General features: G+C 35.0%; 1 protein-coding gene and 1 non-coding gene across 3 annotated transcripts in view; one reads left to right on the top strand and one right to left on the bottom strand.

Annotated features, from left to right (window-relative positions):
* Positions 1 to 21,986, top strand: part of PCDH11X (protocadherin 11 X-linked) — a 765,380-nt gene that overhangs the window by 718,385 nt on the left and 25,009 nt on the right. The window lies entirely within an intron of this gene.
* Positions 13,349 to 13,459, bottom strand: LOC138379240 (U6 spliceosomal RNA). The gene has a single exon (XR_011232023.1). It is a non-coding gene; the product is annotated as a U6 spliceosomal RNA (small nuclear RNA).

Below are 21,986 nucleotides of genomic sequence, written 5' to 3'. Positions count from 1 at the left end.
ATTTCTAATTTTATTCCACTAGAGTACGAGAAGATGTATGGTGTAATTTCTATTTTTTAAATTTATTGAGACATGCTTTGTGACCTAGGATATGTCAATCTTAGGGACTGTCCCAGGAGCTGATGAGAAAAACATATATTCAGTGGTTTTTGGATAGAATGTTCTGTAAATGTCTGCGAGGCCCATTTTTTCTAGAGTTCTGTTTAAGTCCGTTGTTTCTTTATTTATTTTCTGTTTGGAGGATCTGTTCTTTTCTGTCAGAGTGGTATTGAAGTCCCTGGCTATTATGGTGCTATTGTTTATAATTTTGTTTAGATCAAGTTGGATTTGCTTTATGAATCTGGGTGCCTCTGAGTTAGGTGCATAAATATTTAGAATTGTTATGTCTTCTTGTTGAATTGTACCCTTCACCATTATATAGTGACCGTCTTTGTCTTTCATTACTTTTGTTCATATGAAGGCTAAGTTATCTGAAATCAGAACTGCTATGCCATCTTACTTTTGGCTTCCATTTGCATAAAATATTGTTTTTCAACCCTTCTTCTTGAGTCTGCATGTATCATTGTGGGTTATATGTGTTTTTTGAAGACAGCACATACTTGGCTCATGTATATTTATCCATTTGGCCAGCCTATGTCTCTTTAGTGGGCAGTTCAAGCCATTCACATTTATTGAAATAATTGATAAGTGGGGCAGATTTCTGTTCATCCTGTTGATTTGAATTTGTTGCTCTGTTTTCTCTCTTGAGCCATTGTGATATGTGGCCTTTGACCTTTAGCTTTTGGATGATTTTATATTGGTGAGTGTTTATTGTGCTGATCCATGTGTAACACTGCTCTGAGTACTTCCTGGAGGGCTGGTCTTGCCATGATGAATTTCCTCAGACTTTGCTTGTGTGATAAGGTCTTTATTTCTCTTTTGTATAGGAAACTTAGTTTTGCAGGGTACAAGATTCTAGGCTGGGCATTATTCTGTTTGAGAAGAGTGAGAATTGGGCCCCAGTCCCTACTGGCTTGTAAGGTCTCAGCTGAGAAATCTGCAGTTAGTCAGGTGGGATTTCCTTTGTAGGTTACCTGCTTCTTTCACCTCACAGCTTTTAGAAGGGCCTCTTTCATGGTTATTTTGGCCAGTCTGATGACTATGTGCCATGGTATCTTCCTGTTTACAATGAATCTCCCATGAGTCCTTTGACATCCTCTGGATGTCAGATTTTTAGCAAGGCCAGGGAAATGTTCTTCCATTATATCCTCAAATATTTTATCCCACTCTTGTGTATTTTCTTCTTCACCATCAGGGATGCCTATAATTATCATTTTAGGCCTCTTCACATAATTATACATTTCTTGTAGGCTTTGCCCTTTTCTCTTATTTCTCTGCTCTATCTCTGCAACTGACTTATTTAATTGAAAGGTGTTGTCTTCAATCCCAGAGATTCTTTCTTCTGTTTGATCTACCCTATTCTTGAGGCTTTCCACTGTGTTTTGTATTTCCTTGAATAAATTTTCATTTCCAGAAGTTCTGTTTGATTTTTCTTTAATAATTTAATTTAGGGAATTGTCCTTCCATGTCCTGGATTTTTGTGTGTGTGTGTGTGTGTGTGTGTGTGTGTGTGGTTTCTTTATGTTGAATATCCATTTTCTCCTGCATTTCATTGAGTTTTCTTACAATCCATGTTCAAAATTTATTTGTCATTTTAGTGTTCTGAATTTGGTTGATATCCATTGCTTGCAAGCTGGTGTTCCCCTTTGGGGGTTTGTTTCTGTTTGATTCTTGATACTTCCAGAGTTCTTTCACTGATTCCTTCCCATCTGGGGCAGCTATTGCTTCTTACCTTTATATTTGCATTTAGATAATGACACTCCCAGTTTATTTTCGGAGAAAGTAGGTGGTATTTGTGGGTGAGATTCGACCATACCATGTATGATGAGTCAGTAGATGCAGTAAAAGGGTGTGCAAATTGATCTCCCTGTAAGTATGTGGAACTTCCTGGGAGGAGCAAGATGAAGCATTGTTTTTGAGTCCTTTAATCAGCTCTCATTCCTCTAGAGAGGCACTTTAGTGCCTCAGGTTCTGGGTGGGGCCTTGGGACTTCCAAGTGTGTCCTTATTCTCCACCTAAGTGGGGGAAGGTGGGGAAGTGAGGCTGGGTAGAGCTGGGTTGAGTGAGCCTGTCCTCAAGATCCACAAAGGCTGTTAGCAAGGGTCAAAGTTCTGTTCTCTGCTTCTGGGAAAAACTGCAGGGAGGGGCTGAAATGGCCCCACTCGGTCAAAATCTGTGTGTCAGGATGGGGCTGTCTGGGACTTGAAGTCTGGTGCAGGCCTCACTCCTTTCCACCCTCCCCTATTTTGCAGTTTCTCCCAGGCTACTCTTCCAGCATGCAGGACCTCAAGCCAGTACATTTCCCCTGACTGTGATGTGAGCTGGTAGGTTCCCTGCCCAGGATCACAGCCTGAGCTCAGAGCACAGTTGTCCTCTGGGAGAAGGGTTGCCCCTCAAGTGTGCTGTATCTAGGACCCACTCTGATCTCTCCCAGAAGGCACATACACCTCAGTAGACTCGTTCACAAATAGCCCTTCTGTGCCCCTAGGCAATGGAATTGAGACCTGGGTGTATGGGATCTAGTCTGCAGGCCTGTCCCCTGGGGCCCCAGAGATCAATTTCTGACCCTGCCAAGGAGAAGAGTGCTGGTCTCAAGTCACCCATGGGGTGCCCAATCTAGATCAATGTCTCCCCACCTCAGGATTTGCCCTGCTCTGCTTGAGTCACCAGGCAAGCAGCACTTGGGAGGGCTGGTGGGTAGGGAGCTCACAGTCCAATTACTCCTTAGTCTGCTGTTTGGCCCTAGAAGGAAAGGTCTTTTTCCCTGCAGATGCCTCTGGGTGGTAGATAAATTGTCTCTCTCAGCAGCATGGGTAGGGAAGGGGAAGGGGAGAATGAAGCAATATGGCACCTGCGATCCACTCAGGTCTGTTGGCCCAGACATGCCCTGAGAGAGTTGGGAGCCTGGTGCCCTGTTTCCAAGAAGCTCATGACTCACTGGTGGCAACCTTCTCTGGGCTGGTATTGGCAAGTCTCTCTAGCAGCTCAGGAGGCCACCAGCAATCCAAGATGCCAGGGAGGGGAAATTTAACCACTCCACCCACCCTTGTCACTGATCTCCAAGCCTCTCAGGGTTTCGACCCTGTCAATGCCTTTCTCCTTCCAGTTGTATTCCACAACTTCTTCCTATGGAGTCTCCTGTAGTTTCAGGCACTCTTCCTTTCGACCCTCATCTGATCTAAGTTTGTCTGCCTGTTTGTTTTTTTCACTTTCATCTAAAATCTATCTTTCTTGCAGAGATACTCTGGCTGGTGGTTTTTCTCATCTGCCATCTTGCCTCCTTCCAATAGATATATGTCTTAAATGTAGTAGAATCTATGGCGCCTTGAGGGGATCTGCTCTGCATTTTTCTATTTCAAGTTTTCATTATTTAGCTGATATATAAGGATTGGCTGCTGATGAGTACAGTTCTCATTCTCCCAGAGTCGGCAAGAGAAGTAGAGGAAGGATATCAGTAAGAAACTCTTTTAAGACTGAGATTATCAAATTAACCAAAATTTCTATTACACTTATTTTTTACTTAGGAAATTAGAGACATAATTGTATGTTTATTATTCAAATACTAGGAGTAGCTCTAACACACCTTTATTTCCTAAAGAAAATTTTCTTTACTAAATGCAACATACTAATGGACACCATACTGTCATTATCATCAACTAAGTTTATACTACACTTAAGCATATAGGAGGCAAGACAGTAGAGACAAGATGTGTTTACTTGGATTGATAGGAATAAATCAGAGAACAGTATAAATGGAAGAAAGGATACATATTACGTTTAAGTAAAAAACAACATTAAAAAGTGAAAAGATGTTCACATTTGGATGCAGTGAGAATATATTAAGAATATATTAAAGAGAACTGAGGATAAGTTGAGGAGTCATGTATCTAATAAGAAGAAAGTTCTATTTCTTCATTTTTAAAAATTTTAAACATTGAGAACTGATGAAAATAGAACAGCGTGTTTGGAAGCCTTTGGAATGATATCATAGTCAGGATAGAATGCAAATGACATGTCTTTGAGAGGGAAAAGAAAAAAAGATAAATAATAGTAAAATATAACTATAATATTTGTGATGCTGTCACATACTTTTATATGTCTAATAAAAATTTCCTAGGTAAGTACTTATTGAATTCTCTATACCAGGCCCTGATCTAGGTTGTTGAGTTCTATAGGAGGACGCGAAAAAAAAAATGCACTGCCCTCTATGAACTTACATTATAATAGTGAAAAGGAGATAATAAATAAAATAAATAAGTAAATTTTATAATACATTAGAAGGCATTAAGTGCTATGGAAAATATTTGTGCATTTGTAGGTGGATTGTGCCTTGATTATTTTAGGGGCACATCAGATCATAACTGTAAATAGAGTTATCCTGCTGGGGTAGGCCTCTTGAAAAGGTGATAATTTCGCAAGACCTGAAGTTGGTGACCATATTTACTAATTACATTACATAAATTTGATATTTCTTTGGTCTGTGTAACTGGAAATAAATTATAATGTTTGAAAACTTCTATCATCTGTAGTAGACAAAAGGAAATTATGTTTCTGATATCAGACTCTGGTGTTAGAACTTTTATAACTGATTTGTAAACAAAGATATTAATACTATATTTCCAAACTTTCCTGAACTTTTTAGAATCTCCTTAAGACAAGTAGTGTAATAGTCTACATAATATAATTATAAATATTTTACAAGCTTCTTAGAAGCTATTTTGTAGGACAGTAATGTTTAAATAGAAAAACTTTAGCTAGTATAAGTAGGTATTCCTTTATGAGGAATTTTTTATTAATTGCTAATTGAATTTTTGGTCAAAAGACTACAGTGAAGATATCTTTTCATTATTAAACTGTGTAGAAAATGCCAAACTCCTGTTAAGTGAAAATATTAAGATATACAAAAATGATTCCAACTATTGAGATTTATCGTGAATAATGCTAATATGACTCTTTGCAATTTTGGGAAGATAAAGATTTATATTATGATAGCTATCATGGTTTCCACATGTGAATCAGTTAGATTATAGAAGGAGTGTGATGTGTTCATATTAACAACAGACTGTGTTAGGAATCTTTGTTAAATAGTGTTATGTGAATATTTTTATTTGTTCAGATAATTTGGGAAAAAATTAAGTACTGCTATTGAGGTGAATAGGTGGGACTACCTAAATCCTTTGTTGAAACTACTAAACCATCATATTCTATTTTTCTATATTTTTAAAAATGTGACACAGCTGCTTTAACTTTACTACCAGTGAGATCTATGGAGATGAAACTTTTCTGGGAGAATTAACATTAACATAAGGATTATGAGGAACAAAAACTCACTAGAGAAAAAAACATATCAAACCCTATAAAACAAACTACTTTATGGTAACTGAATATAAAGTTGAAAAGATAAACTCTGGAAAGTATCTTATTCCCCCAGTCAATGCAAAACCCTTGAGAAAGTAATTGAGTCTATTAAAATCCTTTGTCAGTTCCATGCAAAACAGTTTTATGGTAGAAAAGAATTGAGAAGATATTTTTGTGAACTTAATGTCATTGTATTTAAATTAATGTAGTATTCTCAAATGTGTATCCTTACTGTTATTCTATTGTACCACAGGCTCATATTCCTATCTTTGCCTCAATTTATAATTAACTAATATCTTATTCTAGCATCTAATTTAATTTATATCTAAAATGATACAGGGGTTGCACTAGTTTGCAGTCCCACCAGCAGTGTATGAGTGTTCCTGTCTCTCCGCATCCACACCAACATGTGTTGTTTTGGGACTTTTTGATAAAGGCCATTCTCACTGGAGTTAAGTGATATCTCATTGTGGTTCTGATTTGCATTTCCCTGATGATTAGAAATGTTGATCATCTTTGCATATGTTTGTTAGCCATTCTTCTTTTGAAAGAACGGCTATATCTTCTTTTGAAAAATTTCTATTCATGTCATTTGCCCACTTTTTGATAGGGCTGTTTGATTTTTTCTTACTGATTTTCCTGAGTTCTAAATAGATTCTGGTTATCAGTCCTTTATCTGATGTGTAGTATGTGAAAACTTTTTCCCCTTCTGTAGGTTGTCTGTTTATCCTCGTGACTGTTTCTTTGGCTGTACAGAAGCTTTTTAATTTAATCAGGTCCCATTCATTTATTTTTGTTGTTGCTGTGATTGCCTTGCCTTAGGGGTCTTCTTCATAAATTCTTTGCCTAGGCCAATGTCTGTACTACATTATCAGTATATGTTTCTTAAAAAATAATCTAGAAGAAGAAAATGATTTGTATTCAACTAATATATGAGATACATAACATTATCCTTTTATATGAAAGAACAAAACATTATTTTCTGTGAAAGTAGGCAAAATAACTTCAACAAATGAAATCTTTTACCATTAAAAAAGATTGTCATTTCTTTTCTGGTGACTAGTGTACTATGAAAAATCTAACTAGTGGGAGAAATCTACAAAGTTCAATCCAGTTCTAATAAAAAGAATACATGATCTTTTTAAAAAATACAATAAATAAAATATCATTTTAGTTTCTTGAGAGCTATTTTTTCTAGATACTTCATAGTATAGAAGAAAAATGAAATGTTTCAACCAATTCTGTTATTAATGATCCTGAACAGGATTATTCATCATAAGACATCAGGATTCCTAAGCACACAATTTCACCTTTCAATAAAAGTGCTTCTTAAATCTGGAGACATCCTAACATTTAACCCTATCATATTATTTTATACATTCAACTAAAATGAAAATAGATTTTCTTAGACTCATCTTAATTAAAGGTCCTAATTTCTTTAAGGCTTTTCCGAACATCAAGTTCTAGAAATGCCTTTCATGAAGGAAATTTTCTGGTATGCATTAATAATGGAAGCACTTTTGAAAAGCAAGGAAAATTTATAAAAATGAAAATTTTGGTACTCTCTATGAGATCATAAAGTGGAGAGAAAAGTCTTGATTAGCATCAGAGTTTTGTTATTGGTATGACCACTAGGGGGGCCTAGAAGGATTTACTTTAGTGCATATTCAATTTTTACCAGAGGGATTTTATAATTTAGAGCCTTTATCGGTTCCAAAGACCAGTAACAACTTACCACATCAGAGATATGCAGTCTATCAGATAAGGAGATTTGTAAAACTGTGATTTTAGTATCTATCACTGACTTTAAGGGTTAAATTCTTGAATTGATAATTAATCCACTGCTATCCTTATGGTTCACTGTTTATGAATATAAATTTAAATAACGGTCTTGCATCAGAATCTCATAGAAACATTGGTAGGATGAGTTTAGAGATGTGATTAGATCCAACATTTTAGGTTAAGAATATGAAATTATGTTCACACTTAATACCTTTGGTTTAAAGGTAGCATTTTCTCTGATATAATTTTCTCCTAAATTATATGATAGAGAGTAGAGGAAGTATTATCATTGGCCTTCAGGCACTATTGATGTGTATCTGCTCCTTTTATTTTAAAAGTATGCAACAGATGACGACCTTCTGAATATTCAATTTAAGTTATTATGCTGTAGGCAGATCCATACGTAATTGAGCGCCTTTCTCCTTTCTTAAGGAAAATAATTGAGTTTTATATCTGAAAGAGACTTAAGGATCATAGAGTTCAAATTCTTTATAGATGAGAAAACTGAGTCCTAGAGTGGATGCAGGATCACACGCTTATTTAGTTGTAGAACAAAGAATAGAACTTGAAAGAAGAATTATTGGACAAATAATAAACAGCTATCTGAGTCTGGCTGGAATGAAGTTAAAATCAGAAAACCATGTACTATCAGAGAAGACTGCATTGCTTTAAAATAACAAATAATGTTATTTTCCATCAATACACATGTAGGAGGAATATTAGAATTCTCATCCCCCTGTACATGTGAGAAGTATTTTTTTCAATGAAAATTTTGAATGATATTACTTGTGTTTTTTCTTATCAATTCTTATTTTGAAAGTGGATGATGAACATTTGAAAAATAATAGTTACATGTTACATATGGAAAAAAATAAGGTAACACCAATTCCCCATTTTCCTCTCTTACACATTACAGATGTTACTTAAGTCTAAATTAAGTTGCTCTGTAGTAATAATCCATTTAAGTGGAGAAAGGAAGCCAAGTTTATGTTCATGGTAGGAACTATGTATTAGGAACTATGTATTAATAAAATGTGTAGGTGTCTGATGAAATTGTGCATTTCCTTGTGTATTTCAAACCACACAACTATTTTCTCTGCTCTCCATTTGCACAAGTATATTCCTTTTATCTAAAAAATTAGAATATCTGAATGTGGGCTTTAGCTACTGCCCTTAATATTGGGTCTGTGGCTGCAGAGGGACACAAATCATATCTAATTTAGTCAGCATTTGTTATATTACTGGAGCATGTTGCTCAAAATGCTGATCTGCTGCTGTCTTCACTGTGTCTTTGCAATGCTCCTCAGTACAGTGTCTTATTGTCCTCCTTGTTGCACTAACATCACTCACTGCTGTGGGAGGAAACAATTTTCCTCCTCAGAGTGAACATATTTATTACACCTTTAGGGAAGACTAGCAAAAATGAAGTAGCTTCTGGAGAGTACTGTTAGAAAACACTATTATCACCATAAATTCTGCATAAATCCCCTTTTAAGGAAGTGTTAACTTTTTCTGTAAATTAGAGTAGCATCGTGGTGATTTAGCAAGAGCTGTGACAATTAATGATTGACTTCTCTATTGGCTCATAACTATCAAGATTCCTGGATAAACAAACTGTTTAGAACATGACATAAAAAGTGAGAGATTAGTGATACAGGGAATTGATTGCAAAATAAAACATGGTGAAATAACAGCAGATCTTTTTTTTTTAATGTTGCTTAAGGCATTATTTGTCATTTGGAAAAATGCTATGTAAATGTAGATTCTACTAGGGTTTCTAGAAAAAGAGTAAGTTGTAATCTTGGTAAGAAATGTGAATGAAAATCTCTCTCCCTCTCTTCCTGTCTTCCTCTGTCCTGCCTTCTCTATCTCCTTCCTTCCTCCTTTCTCTCTTAACATTGTGAATGCTACCAGTTACTTTCCTTGTACTATTGTGAAGATTTATATTTAGTGTTGCTGTTTCCTATCAAGGTTTTTAGAAGATACACACTTACCTTGAGAAAAAAGATAATTGGTCATTTTACTTCTAATGAACTTTTTCTTTTTTTTTTCCTTTTTTTTCCCTTTTTTTATTTTTATTTCATCTTATTATGGGGGATACAGAATTTCAGGTTACATACGTTGCTCATGTACCACCTGTCCCCCCACGTCAAAGCTCCAGGCGTGTCCGTTCCCCAGACAGTGTGCATTGCACTCATCATGTAGGTATACACCCATCCCCTCCTCCCACCCCCCCTCCCTGAGTCAGCACCTTCAAGCGTGACCATTCCCCAGACGGTGCGCAATGTACTCATCATGTAGGCATACATCCATCCCCTCCCCCCACCCCCCACCTCAGTCTGATATCCGATTGGTATCATTCCCAGATGTGAATTTAGGTGATGATCAGGGAAACCAATTTTCTGGTGAGTACATGTGATGCTTGTTTTTCCATTCTTGGGATACTTCACTTAATAGAATGGGTTCCAACTCTCTCCAGGAGAACAATAGAGATGTCATATCTCTGTTATTTCTGATAGCTGAGTAATATTCCATGGTATACATATACCACAGTTTACTAATCCATTCATGTATTGATGGGCATTTGGGTTGTTTCCACATCTTTGCAATTGTGAATTGTGCTGCTATAAACATTCGGGTACATGTGTCTTTGTTATAGAATGACCTTTTTTCCATTGGGTATATGCCCAATAATGGGATTGCAGGATCAAATGGTAGGTCTACTTGAATCTGTTTAAGATATCTCCATAATGCTTTCCACAGGGGTTGCACTAGTTTGCAGTCCCACCAGCAGTGTATGAGTGTTCCTGTCTCTTCACAGCCACACCAACATGTGTTGTTTTGGGACTTTTTGATAAAGGCCATTCTCATTGGAGTTAATTGATAGCCCATTGTGGTTTTGATTTGCATTTCCCTGATGATTAGGGATGTTGAGCATTTTTTCATAAGTTTGTTAGCCATTCTTATATCTTTTTTTGAAAAATTTCTATTCATGTCATTTGCCCACTTTTTGATAGGGTTGCTTGATTTTTTCTTACTGATTTTCCTAAGTTCTAAATAGATTCTGGTTATCAGTCCTTTATCTGATGTGTAGTATGTGAAAATTTTTTTCCCCTTCTGTAGGTCGTCTGTTTATCCTCATGACTGTTTCTTTGGCTGTGCAGAAGCTTTTTAATTTAATCAGGTCCCATTTATTTATTTTTGTTGTTGCTGTGATTACCTTAGGGGTCTTCCTCATAAATTCTTTGCCTAGGCCAATGTCTGTAAGAGTCTTTCCTACATTTTCTTCTAGAATTCTAATCGTTTCACACCTAAGGTTTAAGTCTGTTATCCACCGTGATTTGATTTTCATGAGAGGTGAAAGCTGTGGGTCCTGTTTCAGCCTTCTACATGTGGCTAACCAATTCTGCCAGCACCATTTATTGAATAGGGATTCTTTTCCCCAGAGTATGTTCTTGCCTGCTTTGTCAAAGATTAGGTGTCTATATAAGGATGGTTTTATCTTTGGATTTTCTGTTGTGTTCCACTGGTCTGTGTCCCTGAACTTGTGCCAATACCAGGCAGTTTTAAGAACCACAGCCTTGTAGTATAGTTTGAAGTCTGGCAAAGTAATACCTCCCATTTTGTTTTTATTGCTTAAATTGCTTTTGCTATACGGAGTCTTCTCTCATTCCATACAAAGTGTATAATTATTTTCTTTACGTCTGTGAAAAATGATGTTGGTAGTTTAATAGGGATTGCATTGAATCTGTAGATCACTTTGGGTAGTATAGACATTTTAACAATGTTGATTCTTCTGATCCACAAGCATGGTATAGTTTTCCACCTATTTGCAAGTTCTGCTATTTCTTTCCTCAGTGTTTCATAGTTTTCTTTATAGAGGTCCTTTACCTCTTTAGTTAGATATATTCCTAGATATTTTATTTTCTTTTTTGCTATTTTGAAGAGTATTGAGTTTTTAATTTGGTTCTCCGATTGCCTGTTATTGGCATATATGAATGCCTCTGATTTGTGTATATTGATTTTGTAACCTGAGACTTTGCTATATTCGTTAATCAATTCCAGGAGTCTCTTGGTTGAATACTGGGGGTTTTCCAGATATAACATCATATCATCAGCAAAAAGTGAGAGTTTGATCTCTTCTGTCCCTATTTGGACTCCCTTGATTCTGCTCTCTTGCCTGATAGCTCTCGCAAGGACTTCCAATACTATGTTGAAAAGTAATGGGGACAGTGGGCAGCCCTGTCTGGTTCCAGTTCTAAGTGGGAATGCTTTCAATTTTTCCCCATTCAGTATGATGTTGGCTGTGGGTTTGTCATATATGGCTTGTATCATTTTTAGGTAGGTTCCATCTATGCCTATTTTGTTAAGCGTTCTTATCACAAAACGGTGTTGAATTTTGTCAAATGCTTTTTCTGCATCTATTGAGAGGATCATATGGTTTTTATTTTTGCTTCTATTTATGTGGTGAATTACATTTATAGATTTACATATGTTGAACCATTCTTGCATCTCTGGGATGAAGCCCACTTGGTCGTAATGGATTATTTTTTTGATAAGCACTTGGATTCAATTTGATTGTATTTTATTGAGAATTTTTGCATGTATATTCATAAGAGAAATTGGTCTGTAGTTCTCCATTTTTGTTGCATCCTTTCCTGGTTTTGGTATCAATGTTATGTTGGCTTGGTAGAACGTGTTGGGGAGAATTCCATCCTTCTCGATATTGGAGAATAGTTTATGTAGGATGGGCACCAGTTCTCCTTTCTATGTGTGGTAAAATTCGGGTGTGAACCCATCTGGACCAGGGCTTTTCTTTCTGGGAAGGTTTTTTATTGCTGTTTCGGTTTGAGTTCTTGATATTGGTCTATTCAGGAACTCTATTTCTTCCTGGTTGAGCATGGGAAGGCTATGTGTTTCTAAAAATTTGTCCATTTCCTCCACATTCTCCAGTTTGTGTGCATAAAGATTCTTGTAGAATTCATAGATGATATCATGTATCTCTGTGGCATCGGTTGTGATTTCTCCTTTCATGTTCCTAATGGAGGTTATTAGACATTTTTCTTTTCTGCTCTTTGTTAGTCTACCCAGAGGTGTGTCTATTTTGTTTATCTTTTTAAAGAACCAACTTTTTGTTTTATTAATTTACCTTATGGTTTCTTTGTTGTCCTTTTCATTTAATTCTGATTTCATCTTAGTAATTTCTTGTCTTCTGCTGGGTTTGGGGTCATTCTGTTCTTCTTTCTCCAGCTCTTTGAGTCTATTCATTAGGTTGTCTATTTGCAAGTTTTCTGTCTTTTTGATATAGGCATTTATGGATATGAATTTTCCTCTCAGGACTGCTTTAGCTGTGTCCCATAGATTTTGATAAGTTGTATCTCCATTGTCATTTAATTCAAAGAAACTTTTGATTTCCATCTTGATTTCTTCCTTTATAGAATAATTGTTCAGGAGAAGGTTGTTTAGCTTCCATGACTTTGAGTAGGAATGAGGGTTTCTTTTTGGGTTCATTATTACTTTTATTCCGCTGTGATCTGAGAAGATGCATGGTATAATTTCTATTTTTTTTAATTTTTTAAGTCATGCTTTATGTCCTAGGATATGTTGAATCTTAGAGAATGTCTCGTGAGCTGATGAGAAGAATGTATAGTCTGTGGATTTTGGATAGAATGTCCTGTAGATGTCAGTCAGGCCCATTTGTTCTAGCATTCTATTTAAGTCCATTATGTCTTTGTTTATTTTGTGTTTGGAGGATCTGTCCTGTACTGTCAGTGGGGTGTTAAAGTCTCCAGCTATTACAGTATTGTTATCTATCATTTGGTTCAGATCAAGTAGGGTTTGCTTTATGAATCTGGGTGCACCTAAGTTGGGTGCATATATATTAAGTATAGTCATGTCTTCTTGTTGAATTGTGCCTTTAACCAGTATATAGTAACCATCTTTATCTTTTATTACTTTTGTTGGTTTAAAAACTAAGTTATTGGAAATTAAAACCGCCACACCAGCTTTCTTTTGGCTACCGTTTGCTTGAAATATCGATTTCCATCCTTTTATTTTCAGTCTAAATGCATCTTTGCAGGTTAGGTGAGTTTCCTGAAGACAGCAGATTAAAAATATGGAGTGTTTCATTAATTTGCGTGTCATCCTTGTGCAGGGCCCATGCTAACTAATCTTCTCTGTATTGTTCCAATTTTAGTATATGTGCTGCCGAAGCGAGCACCTTTTTCTTAATATTATTAATAAATAGATCATCTTTTGCTGTATGGTTTTATCATTTCCATCTACAAATAATGAGAAAAATTATATGGGACCTTGTACAAATATTCTATTTCACCATAATTGTATAGATAGTGAACTATTTGCAAGATTTTAAGCATCTTTTAAAATGTCATTTTGGCAGTGCAGAAATTACATTAACACTAATTGTAGTTGTGTAAAGTGGCAATAGCTTCAGTATATGTAAAAGGTGATAAAAACCAAAAGTCTTTGTTAAAAGGAGACAATCTGGGCCAGGCGCTGTGGCTCATGCCTGTAATCCCAGCACTCCGGGAGGCCTAGGCGGGAGGATCGCTCAAGGTCAGGAGTTTGAGACCAGCCTGAGCAAGAGCAAGACCCTGTCTCTACTAAAATTAGAAAGAAATTATCTGGACAAATAAAAATATATATAGAAAAAAATTAGCCGGGCATGGTGGCACATGCCTGTAGTCCCAGCTACTCAGGAGGCTGAGGCAGAAGGATTGCTTGAGCTCGGGAGTTTGAGGATGCTGTGAGCTAGGCTGACTCCATGGCACCACGGCACTCTAGCCCGGGCAACAGAGCGAGACTCTGTCAAAAAAAAAAAAAGAAAGAAAGAAAGAAAAGAAAGAAAAAAAGAGACAATCTGGTTTTCTCCTCCTTACTCAGTTAAGTTTAAATTGTGCAGTGCCATCTATAAAATACTCCAAAAGGAAAGAGCTTGGTTCCTTCCTGCAGTTTTGTTTTTAAAATTATTTTATCTAGCCTTCTGGCATCTTATCATCAGTGTCTGAAATGATGCTTGCTAGTATTGTCAGACTTGTGATAACACGATGAGCATCTCCAAATTAATTTCACTTACACTAGTATCTACCAGAGAATGAGGCAAATTCAATACTGCAATGTCAAGTTTCACTTTCAACCATTTTCCCCTTATCTCCCAGAATGCTACGGGAAGTAGTCACCTTAAAAGACGACAGAGCCAACATCAAATGTCATAAATTCTATTGAAAATATTTGCTAGTGAGATCAAATAAAAAAATGTACACTCCTTTTTCAATGACTTCCTTGATCCATTATTAGATAATATTGTAAATATTACTAGGGTTATTAAAATTATGTTAGATGAAACAATTAAAAAATAAACCAAAAGGTCAGAAGATTTTAAGAAATGTATAATACATTTAATTAATTTGTGAAAAAACAAAATTCAATTGTCATTTATTAAAATCAGGCTTAAAGTGTTCTATTCAATATTTTAAAGCTTACACCAGGTGCATCTGACCGCAATATACTTAGATACTATGCTAAGAAAAGACTCATTATATATTCCCACAAAGCACACTATACAGGTACAAAATACTGCTTTCAGTACTTTATGAGGGTTACAAAGCTATAATTACTAAATCTCACAGTAATGTGCAATTTAGAAATTACATATGTATAATATGTACACATATGTGTTCACATGTTTGACTTTACCTTTCTAATTAGTTTTAATTTAATACTTTGCATTACCTTATTTTAGACAAGTTATTTATAGTTTATAAAGACTTTTGTATATATTATCTTATTTCATCGTGAACATGAAATGGGTTTTCATTTACTTTCATTTGCTGCTTACTTAGTATCATGGTTTGGGATCAATACTGTTCTATCTGAAATTCAGTGTCTCTGTCCAGTGCTTATGTTGTTGTTCAGCCTAGTTTCTTGATGTGTGCAAATGAGTTCTAAAATGAAATATAAAAGGAGAAACTTCGTGTAAAATGATGAACATTTTCAAATTTGTGATATCTAAATTCACATTCCTTGAGTTCCTTTATAAAATGTTCTTTAAAAAAATGGATTTCTCACATTTAGTGACTTTTTTTCTGTGGTGTATCTATTCTAAATCCAACTTGATTCATTTAATTTTTCCCTGAAATTCTTTTTATGACTGCAAAATGAGAACAAAGAACATCCATGCTTTAGAATAAATAAAACAAAATCATCTCACTGAAATATCAATGAAAAGGGACCCAAGCATACTATTACTAATACAACATATATGTTTTTATTTATTTTATTTTTAAATGATATATAGCTGTACATATTTATGGTGTACATAGTGATGTTTCAATACATATAATGTAAAGTGATCAAACCAGGATAATTTGCATTCTATCAGCTAAAATGGAAAGAGTACAAGATTTTGAGTCATAGGCAATGAGTTTTAAGTCCTGATTCTGTCATTTAATTAGCTGTTTGGCCTTAGAAATTTATTTAACCTTTTCACTTTTAGTTTTCTCATCCAATACATTGAAAAATACAATACCTACTTTAAGGGGTTGCTGTAATAATTAAATAAAATATTGCAAGAAATGTACCAGACACTGTTTGACATTTTATTGGTTCTTAATAAAAGTTATTAATCTTTTATTGAGGGCCAACTGCATGCTGAATACTATGCCACACTTCAACACACACATATGTGTACTAAAATTTGATTTATTTTGTTCATGCACTAATGCATGCTCATAGGTAAAATTATAGAAATTAATAAATCTGTAGAAAACATTAAATATAAAAATCACTTAGACATAATTACTGTTAAAATTTTGGCATTATACTATGATTTATTATAATCATTTAAAAAAATAAAAATATATACTTTCTTTGGTTTGGTTCTATATCATGTGTTATTTTTTTTAAAAGCTTAACATGATACCATGATCTCATTTAATGTCATTAACTATTCTTTGAAATTCTTCATTTATAAAATAATCATTCAGGAGAAGGTTGTTTAGCTTCCATGACTTTGAGTAGGAATGAGAATTTCTGTTAGGGTTCATTATTACTTTTCTTCCACTGTGATCTGAGACGATGCATGGTATAATTTCTTTTTTTTTTTTTTTTAATTTTTAAGACATGTTTTATGTCCTAGGATATGGTCAATCTTGGAGAATGTCCCATGAGCTGATGAGAAGAAAGTATATTCAGTGGATTTTTGGGTAGAATGTCATGTAGATGTCAGTCAGGCCCATTTGTTCTAGCATTCTATTTAAGTCCATTATTACTTTGTTTCTTTTTTGTTTGGAAAATCTGTCCTGTATTGTCAGTGGCATGTTAAAGTCTCCGACTATTAAAGTCTTGTTATCTATCGTTTGGTTCAGATCAAGTAGGGTTTGCTTTATGAATCTGGGTGCACCTAAGTTGGGTGCATATATATTAAGTATAGTTATGTCTTCTTGTTGAATTGTACCCTTGACCAGTATATAGTAACCATCTTTGTCTTTCATTACTTTTGTTGATTTAAAAACTAAGTTATCGGAGATTAAAACCACCACGCCAGCTTTCTTTTGGCTTCCATTTGCTTGAAATATCAATTTCCACCCTTTTATTTTCAATCTAAATGCATCCTTGCAGGTTAGATGAGTTTCCTGAAGACAGCAGATACTTGGCTTGTATTTTTTATCCATTGGGCCAATCTATGTCTCTTGAGTGGGGAATTCAATCCATTCACATTTAATGAGAGAACAGATAAGTGAGACAGATTTTTGTTCCTCATGTTGGGTTGAATTTCATTGTTCTGTTTTCTCTCTTGAGCCATTGTGAAAACTGGGTTTTTATCTTTATCTCTTGAGTAGTTTTACATTCGTGGGTCTTTCTTGTGCTGGTCTGTGTGTAACCCTGTTTTGAGTACTTCTTGGAGAGCTGGTCTTGTCTTGGTGAATTCTCTGAGCTTTTGTTTATCTGAGAATGTCTTAATTTCACCTTCATATATAAAACTGAGCTTAGCTGGGTACAGGATTCTAGGCTGGGAATTATTCTGTTTCAGAAAAGTGAGAATGGGGCCCCAATCTCTTCTTGCTTGTAAGATTTCAGTTGAGAAATCTGGCGTGATTCGGATGGACTTTCCTTTGTATGTTACTTGTTTCTTTCTCCTTACAGCTCAAAGAAGGGCCTCTTTAGTGGATATTTTGGTCAGTCTGATAACTGCATGACGTGGTGTTTTCTTATTTGGTATGAATCTCCCAGGGGTTCTTTGAGCTTCTTGAATCTGTATATCTAGAGTTTTGGCTAGGCCTGGGAAATTTTCCTCAATTATATCTTCCAATAGCTTATCCAATCCTTGCTTATTGTCTTCTTCACCCTCAGGAATGCCGATAACTCTCACGTTAGGCTTCTTCACATAATCCCACATTTCTTGTAGACTCTGGTCTTTTCTCTTGTTTCCTTGCTCTATCTCTGTGACTGACTTATTTAATTGGAAAGTGTTATCTTCGATCTCTGAGATTCTTTCTTCTGTTTGATCTACCCTGCTCTTGAGACTTTCCACTGTGTTTTGTAGCTCCCTGAATAAATTCTTCATTTCCAGGAGTTCAGTTTGATTTTTCTTCAATATTTTGATTTCTTTAGTGAATTTTTCTTCCAAGTCCTGGATCTTTTTTTGTGGTTTCTTTGTGTTGGTTATCCATTTTTTCTTGCATAGTATTCAGCTTATTTATGATCCATGTTTGAAATTCTTCCTGTGACATGTTGCTATTTTGAATCTGGTTTGTGTCAATTGGTAGAGAACTAGTAATCCTCTTTGAGGGCAAGATTTCAGCTTAATTCTTTATACTCCCAGAGTTCTTTCACTGAGCCCTTCCCATCTGGATCAATCATTAGAGCCCTTCTTTCAGCTTCTGAGTTTTAATTATCTATTTCATTGTATACCCTCCATTGTATTTTGATTCTTTTTGAGTAATTAACAATTGAAGTTATGTATTTGTTCAAATATGTTACAATATGTTGTGGTATTTTCACATGTTCAACAGCAGTTTAACTCTAGTGGTAATAATTTAAGATTTGCAGGAAGTATAGTACATCAATGAACTTACATTTATGTACTCTGTTGTTTTTAGATAATGAGGTTTAGATTTCAAACTAAACTTGGCTATATATGTGTAGATAAAATTCAGAGTTAATATGTAAATAATACTTTGAAATGTGACTTAAAATGTCATCCTCCACATTCTGATGCAAATTAGGTTTTGGTCACGGTGTACAGGTGGGTATTAGAAATAAAGCTTAAGGAGATTAGTAAGTTTGGACCCCTTGCTTAGTCGCCATCAAACTGGCACTGACTGATCAACACTAAGGTGCTCACACATTAGTAATATTCTTTGGAGGTAGGGGGTTGGGGATGGGTAAACTCACAACTAATGGACATGGTGAGTGTTGTAGGAGGGGAAGGGCATGTCTCAAATCATGGTTCGGATATGGCAGTCATAACATGTAATAAAAATGTTTGTACCCCCACAATTTCCTGAATTAAAAAAAAGTTTATTAAAAAAAATAATGGCATCAAGGATGATTTTCTTTTGAGGAGATTATAGTTAGTTGTGAATGTATCTAGTTAATGAGATATTTGGGATGAGGAATCATGTTTGATCAACTATTGTTTCCCCAAATAAACATCAGTGGAACTGAAACTGGACTATTAAAAAAAAGGAAATAAATCTTAAAAACTAAGTCATCTGACTATTAAACATCTTATTTCAAATTATAAATGAGAAATTTGTCTGCCATATTTCTCGATATTATGAGAGTTTTTTTTTTTTATTTCAGCTTATTGTGGGGGTACAAAAGTTCAGGTTATATATATTGCCCATACCCCCCCATTCCCCTGAGTCAGAGCTTCAAGGGTGTCTGTTCCCCAGACAGTGCACATTGCACTCATCATGTAGGTATACACCCATCCCCTCCCCCACCCCCCATGAGAGTTGAGATCAGTTCTTAGTAGGTACCTCTTGCACAGTGGACATGAGCAGCAGAGAACTAGCAAATACAACTGAAAATTGACTATGGCTTATATTCTAAAGAAAAGGAAAAGAGGCAATAAGCTGCTTGACTGTAAGATTGCTGATTACCAACTTCAAAACTGCTTACATTTTATGAATTTGCATCTAAAATATAGCAGTGCATTTTTCAGCAGCTTAAATATTATTATTTTATTTTTAAAGTATCTTAATTATCATTTAATCTAATCAAATAGTGAAAAGTAAATTGGAAAAGTGAAATGCAATTTTTAAACAAGAAGTTCAGAAAAGTAGAGAATGAATTCACATTGTTTTCCAGAAATGATTTGAATGCAACCTGTGATGCGATTCTGAAACACTTATGAATCCTAAAAATCATTCTACCTTTCAAATGTGAAGTGAATGGTTTTAGATGGAAAATATAGCACAGTGCATGTTATGTTTATTACCCCACAAGGGCAAAGAGTAGTTATAAAAACATTGAATTGGGAGTGAGGAGAATGAGGTTCTAGACCTGCCTCTATCACTAACTAGCTTTGTACACTTGGGGAGTTGACATGACTTTGCTTTGGTTTCTATTCTGCAATACGACTAGATGATCTCTAATGTGTCTTCAATTCTTTACAAAAAAGAAAAAAAAAACACCATTCTATTTAAGGGAATGGGTGTTGGAGGAAGGAAATTGACCTGGCATTTATTGAACAATCCATAATAAAGCAAAACAATACAAAAAGTCATTATTCAGTGTTACTCCCTCTATAGCGTTAACTAAAATTGACAAACTCATCTTTCAGCTCTAGAAAGGCATTCATTCAACATGTAGTGAATCACATGCAGTATCTATGGTATGATAGTGATATTAGTTATGCTTATAAAGAAATAAAAAAGACATTTTCAGCAAGATCCTTTAAATAAATTCAATTACATAGACACCACCATAACTATTTCACAAAAGCCCATTTTTGTCTTTAAATTTTGTCAATTTCAAATAATAATAATAAAGTGTAATATGGGAATAAGGTACAGTTTTATAGGATTCTAATACAAAGAAAATTATGTAGGCTTTCCATGATTATAAATATGTGCTTAAGAAGAGAATAACAGAAATAGTCACAACAATACAAATATGTCCCTTTTATGCAGATTGTCTTAGTTAGAATTGAGCATTCCATATTCCAAAGAGAAAACTACAGTTTAAATTCATGTTCAGGCCGGGCGTGGTGGCTCACGCCTGTAATCCTAGCACTCTGGGAGGCCGAGGCGGGTGGATCGCTCGAGGTCAGGAGTTCGAGACCAGCCTGAGCAAGAGTGAGACCCCGTCTCTACTAAAAATAGAAAGAAATTATATGGACAACTAAAATATATATATACAAAAAAATTAGCCGGGCATGGTGGCTCATGCCTGTAGTCCCAGCTACTCGGGAGGCTGAGGCAGTAGGATCGCTTAAGCCCAGGAGTTTGAGGTTGCTGTGAGCTAGGCTGATGCCACGGCACTCACTCTAGCCCGGGCAACAGAGTGAGACTCTGTCTCAAAAAAAAAAAAATAAAAATAAAAAAATAAATTCATGTTCACACAAAGGAAGGTAGTTTTTAATGCTGTTAGGTGTAATTCGTGTGTTTCATTTAAGACTTTGAATGTCCTTTCCAGACAAAATCATAGTATTTACAGTGCATATATCCTTTTCCATATTTCAAATACAGTGCAATCTGTACCAACTTTGTAGGATAGGAATAACTTCTAAATTATTTCCATCACAATGTGGGGAGTTAGGTAAATAGATTTCTCTTTTCTTTGGAAAAATGGTTCACTTTTAAATGCTAAAAGCATTCTTGTCATGTCCTGAGAAGTAAATTTACAATGCTATTAACTACCCTGTTATGTTTAAAGTGGGGAGGCTGCTTTTTCTTAAATTCAGTTATAAAATTTTCACTGAAATTAATGAATGACCATCTGACTAACTCATCTTCAAGTTATTTTGGGGAGAAATAGTTACATTCTCTTTATATAATATAGAAGCTCCTTACTATGATGATTTATATTCAATTTATCAAGAAATTCAATAAATATGAAATGTCTTCATTATGTCATATTACCTCAGCCTGATAATACCCTAGTGCCAAGTTAATTAATGTAGTTATTGGGGATTCATGGAGTGGGGATATAAAAATCCTTAGCCAAAATTCAAATTAAGTTTTTAGGACCCTCTTATATTTCCCTCAACTCACGAACAGGATATATAAGAGACAAGAGAGTATTAATTCATCCTCTTAAAATAATACAGTACACTCCTCAATTAATTTTAAATTATTGAAATGCTCTTCAAGACTTTTTAATATCATCATCTGATGGAATTGATTTAATTGTTCTTCCCCCATATCAAGTGCATAGGCATGAAGGGATTAGATTTACTAACTACTAGACTAAATAGTTGTATGATTTCAGTGATTGCATATAAATTCACGAAAGTTTGTTTTTGACATGTAGTCTATTATATTAGATACTGTGATAGGCAGATTTTCTATATTTAAATATTATTATAAAATTACCTGGTATTTGATTCATATTTATTTTGATTAACCCTTAAAAGTTTGGATTACCAGGCTAACATACTAATAATTACTTACTTCAGAACTGGGAAAGTATTGATAAAAATGTCTTCAAGCATATGGTAAAACACTAATATTACTGCAAAAGTATTTTTTTACATTTTACATAAGTAAAATATTCCA

Source organism: Eulemur rufifrons, chromosome 30 (genome assembly GCF_041146395.1).
Source record: "Eulemur rufifrons isolate Redbay chromosome 30, OSU_ERuf_1, whole genome shotgun sequence".
Classification (NCBI taxonomy): Eukaryota; Metazoa; Chordata; class Mammalia; order Primates; family Lemuridae; genus Eulemur; species Eulemur rufifrons.
The sequence above is the reverse complement of the archived record's forward strand: the minus strand, read 5'-3'. Positions and strand labels throughout refer to the sequence as shown.